The following is a 4,903-nucleotide window of genomic DNA, read 5'->3' on the forward strand; positions in this document are numbered from 1 at the left end:
GGACCAAGAAATGAAAAAGAGGAAACAGTCTATTATACACACAGTAGACAACTGTCCTGGCCACCTGAAAGTGAATCATCTCACAAACATGACACTGAAATTTCTGCCTCCAAACACAACCTCAAAAATCCAACTTTGACCAAGGCATCATCAAAACATTTTATTTATTTCTTTTCTTTTGTTTTTTAATTAAGTCATATACATATAGATCATGAATATATTTATGCATATGTGCAGTACAATGTGTTGTTTTTTTATACAATCTGACATGCTTGCATCAAACCAATCAACATAGCTTTTGCCTTATTTACTTGATTATTGTGTTAAGACATTTATGTTCTACACTTGACTGATTTGACTTGTACCCTTGCAATATGCTCCATAAGTGTGGCCCCATCATTTACCTCCCCCATTAAACCTGCACCTTCCCCTCACTTCCCTCTCCATTTCTCTCCTTAACATTTGAAATGCACTACTGAGCTCAGGTCCAGCTGTGAGTCATTACTGGAACAGAAACCTGTGATTTGCCTATGGAAGCAACTTCATCTGTTGCATAAGTGAACACTGTGGTGCTGTCTTCTGGGTCAGTTTTTCTTTGAACAGATTTCAGCTATTTATAGAAATGATGCTAACATATTTCAACAAGTGGAATTTGTCATAACCTAAGAGTGCGATGTTTGGGCCCATCAGACAGAATTCTTCCATGAATTCTTCCAAGGCAGAATTGTAAGGAGCAGACTTTGAAGGTTTTGTTGCAAAGGAGGATGAGGTCACAGCCTGTAATGAACCTGACCCAGAAGCAATTTTCCAAGCTGTATTGACCAAAGTACATATCAGCATAGAAGTACATGAGGCACCTGATGAAGTGGAGTTAACAAGTAAGGATGACACAGAAATTGAAGAGACTCTAAAAGAGGATGTCTGGGCATTGGTTAAAAATCACTCCCAGCTTTGGCTGTAGCTGGAAGTGAGATGCAGCACCTAGAGCCAGCAGGGGCCTCAGCTCACTGCCCACTGCTTTGTGTGTGTGGGGTGAAACCCAAGCCCTGACAGGTGGAAAAAAAAAAGAAAAAAAGAAAAGAGGATGTCAGACATTGATAATGCAGGCACAATGGGGACCGAAGACCCATTCTTGGCAGGGGAGGGCACCCCCAGAGAAAAGGAAAATTAAAAAGTAAGCTGAAGGAGTCAGAATGAAGAAAAGCTAGCCATTGTTAAATTTCTTATCTGAACAAGTTTCCGGCCTTTCCTAAAACTCAAGCCTATTGGGGATATAGCTTACACCAGTACCCTGCTGAGTCTGTGAGTACTCTGAGGAAGGTAATGGTAATAAAAGAGATTATGACAAGACCTAGAATAGATACATCTTCTAGGTTATTTCCTGCCCATTAAACAGACAAAGCAGATACCCATTGTGGAGATTTGCATTTGGCTGGGGAAGAGACCAAGGGAATAGCTCAAGCCCTGAGATATGGGCAGGAAAGCTTAACATCCCTTATCGCAGAGGAAAATCCTCTGTGGTGGTTATGAGAGGAAAATGCCTCTCTCCCACCGATTCCTCAGAGGAGATTAACACCAATGGTGTTTTACTCCACAGTGAACTAGTGGAGCATAACACCTCCTCAGGAATCTGTGTGTGTGACTTCAGACAGGAGGCTTCCTCCACATGAGGCTCAAGTTTCAGATGCTTCCAAACTACCCACATCCTTAAAGTTAATAATAATAATAATAATGATAGGAGCTGATATGATGACTCAGAGAAACTGCTGGGGTCTTTGTTCCCTCCCTCAGCTTACCACCTGGGCAGATAGATTTCAGTAAAAACTGTGTGGAACAAAGACTTGGGGCCACTCTCTGGAGCCCACAAACAGGTGGTAGTCCCCTGAGCTCCCACCTTTGAAAATTCTATTCTGTGTGTCCTGTCTTTTTCTTTATTATTGTTCATAACTTTATATTTCTTTAGTCAGTCACACCAGTACCACAGCTCTTAGAGGACCTTGCCCCAGCTGTGGGACCCCAACATTTGGTGCCCAACGCGAGGCTCGATGCTTGGAGCCCCATGACAGATAATGCAGGTGACATCTTTTGCTAATGACAAATGCCAAGCTATATTGAGTGGTATAACCCACATGGACAGTGCTGTCTCCACTTACATTTGTAATAAGAGTAAGAAACATTCTTTATGAAACATTCTCTTTATTTCCTTATGAGAAAGAATGATTAAAATGTGACACAAGAGTAAGTGTATTGAATTTGTTTGATACTGTATGTATGATTTTGCTGTGTTTTGATTATATATGAAATCCTATGATATTCTCTGATGAAAGCTGTACAAGAAAGTAAAGAACACGCACCTATCAACACACTAGGCCTAGTTCCTTATGTTAATCACCTCAATATGTTGACCAATTTGTTACAGTCCCTTGGATGGTCAACTTACAGAGGTTCTACTGTATTTATCTGTATGCTTCGCTCTTCCAGATGTTTTTCTGCTCATTCATGGAGAGGGAGGTGAAGGTTCCTGATTACCATTTGGCAAATTAATGCATTTTGGAAGTGTATATACTATAATACAATTCAAAGTAAATTTCTAATAATTTTTTTCTGTAGTATGAAGGACTCCCTTGGTGTGGGTCAGTATATTATAATATTGTTCATTTTTTGGTCATATTTTAAATTTTACTTTATCCTGCAGGCTGGAATCTCAAGTGCCTTCTGCACTTCCCATGGAAAGGTCAGTGTTACTGTTGATGTCATTTTTTCCACAGGAAGGAATGTGCATTCTGAGCATCATTAGAAATGTATTATTCATTATTTACTTACTATGTTGCTCAATGACCATTAAAATATAATATTTGCCACTACACGATTTATATTTTCTAAATAGAAACATAGAATTGAAGAATTAGAAGATATCTATGATATCTACTTTAACTTCTATGTCACATAAGTGAAAAGAATGAGTACAAGTTAGATTAAATAATTTTCCCAGGGTTTTAAAGTATACTGGAAAATAGTGATGAATTTAGGATAAAAATTAAGGGCCCCTGAGTCCATCTTCCATATGTCTTATGCAATGAGTAAAATAAAAACTTTAATTTTCTGATATATAGAAATTTATTAAATAACATTTTAATAATAAATAAAAAGTCAAAAAGATTGGTTAGTCTAAAGATACTATGTGACGATATGATATACTTTTCCTCACAAACTATCATGTAATCATTACATTGTTAGGGTCATATTTTCTCTGAACTACCCATCATAAGCTTTATTTTTCTGACTTTTTTTACATCCATTCCTTTCTCACTTAGATCTTCCAGTAATTCACATCTGAGTTCACTTTTCTCTCATCACTTGTCTCAGCAGGGTTAGGCTACAAAGGTAACACTTTAGCTTCCTGCAGTGTGCTATATTTCATTTTGTAATTATATGAAAAGACACTTCTTAAAAGAGAGAGAGAGAAGAAAAGCTCAATGTACTTGACAGAATGAATTTTGTGCTAAGCCTGTATTTGTGAATACAGAGAGTTGTCAAAGCATTTTCATTTCATTTCACATTATTCCATTTAATTCTCCTACTGTCCTGTAGAGAAAGGTAGGCTAGGCAGGTTTTATTATTTCTGTTTCATAGATGAGAAAACTTGGCATAGAAAGGTTACGTGACCTGCCTAAGGCCACATTGTTGGTAAGTGGTAGAGCTTTACATCAACCTACATTTTCTCGTATCAGTATCTCTGCTAGAGCTTATGCAGGGAGTTCATTAGCCTTACTTAATGGTAACTGCTTAGAACCTGCACTAAACCCACACTATAAAATAGCTAGCCTCAAAGCCACACACTGGTTTTTTCCCCACTTCTCACACTCCATGGGGCACAGGCCAGACAACTGTGTCTTGCAGACCAAACTCAGGTCATTCTTATTTTTATAAATAAAGTTTATGAAGAATAAACATTCATTTCCATGTTGTCTAGTGCTATTTTCTCTCTATGATGGCAGAGTCAAGCAGTTGGGACAAAGACCATATGGCCCCCGAATCATGCAATATTTACAATATTTAAGTCCTTTAAAACTTTCTTAACCTCTGCTATAGAATATGAAAAAATAAAATACATTTCTATATGTTTTTGCAGCTAATTCTTTACAAAGCTGCAGAAATCTCTGTGGGTGGCACTTTCAAGAAATGATGTTAAAAGGGATGAATTTGACTGGCCTGACTCTTCTTTTCTTTCCTGTGTTTTTTGCACTTTGTTCTTCCTACAGGTATTCTGAACAACAGCTGGAAATTCAGTAGCTACTTTACATCCATGAAGGGACTGACATGATAACCAGAAGGAAGGAGTAAAGAACTTGGGTGTCTTGGGACATTTCTGAGCAACCTCATCAGCCCTGGACTTTGTGGATTTATAAAGAATTCTATATGGCTATGTCTTTTTTTTTTTTTTTTGTTAAAATATGGAACGCTTCACGAATTTGCGTGTCATCCTTGCGCAGGGGCCATGCTAATCTTCTCTGTATCGTTCCAATTTTTTAGTATATGTGCTGCCGAAGCGAGCACTATGGCTATGTCTTAAAGACATTTTTTTAGTAGTGCTGTTTATAAGAAAAAAGAAACTTTTTATGGATTTGTTAATATTTACTAAGACATTTGTGTTAGCTGCTATGTTAAGACCACTTAATATTGAATCACTGTAGGATTCAGCCTTTTACTCCTCTATCTCCACCCTCATCCTTGATAATCTCATGAATAAAATTGACTTTATGTGATGATTAATCTTAAATCTATTGCAAGCCCAGTCATATATCTAACTAGCTATTCAGCAGCTCAATGTGGAAATTCAACAGCCTGTGAACTTGACATGTGCAACACCAGGTCTTGAAGATCTTTGCATTCCAGTTAACAG

The 4,903-nt window shown here is 37.7% G+C and overlaps 2 non-coding genes across 2 annotated transcripts; one reads left to right on the forward strand and one right to left on the reverse strand.

Moving 5' to 3' along the window:
* The first annotated feature begins 927 nt into the window (after positions 1 to 927).
* Positions 928 to 1,055, forward strand: LOC111725288. Its single transcript, XR_002773385.1, has one exon. It is a non-coding gene; the product is annotated as a small nucleolar RNA ACA64 (small nucleolar RNA).
* A 3,393-nt stretch (positions 1,056 to 4,448) lies between these two features.
* On the reverse strand, positions 4,449 to 4,557 carry LOC111725271. The gene has a single exon (XR_002773371.1). It is a non-coding gene; the product is annotated as a U6 spliceosomal RNA (small nuclear RNA).
* Positions 4,558 to 4,903: the final 346 nt, after the last annotated feature.

The sequence above is a fragment of the Otolemur garnettii genome, unplaced genomic scaffold (genome assembly GCF_000181295.1).
Source record: "Otolemur garnettii isolate 467f Iridium unplaced genomic scaffold, OtoGar3 scaffold00035, whole genome shotgun sequence".
Lineage (NCBI taxonomy): Eukaryota > Metazoa > Chordata > Mammalia > Primates > Galagidae > Otolemur > Otolemur garnettii.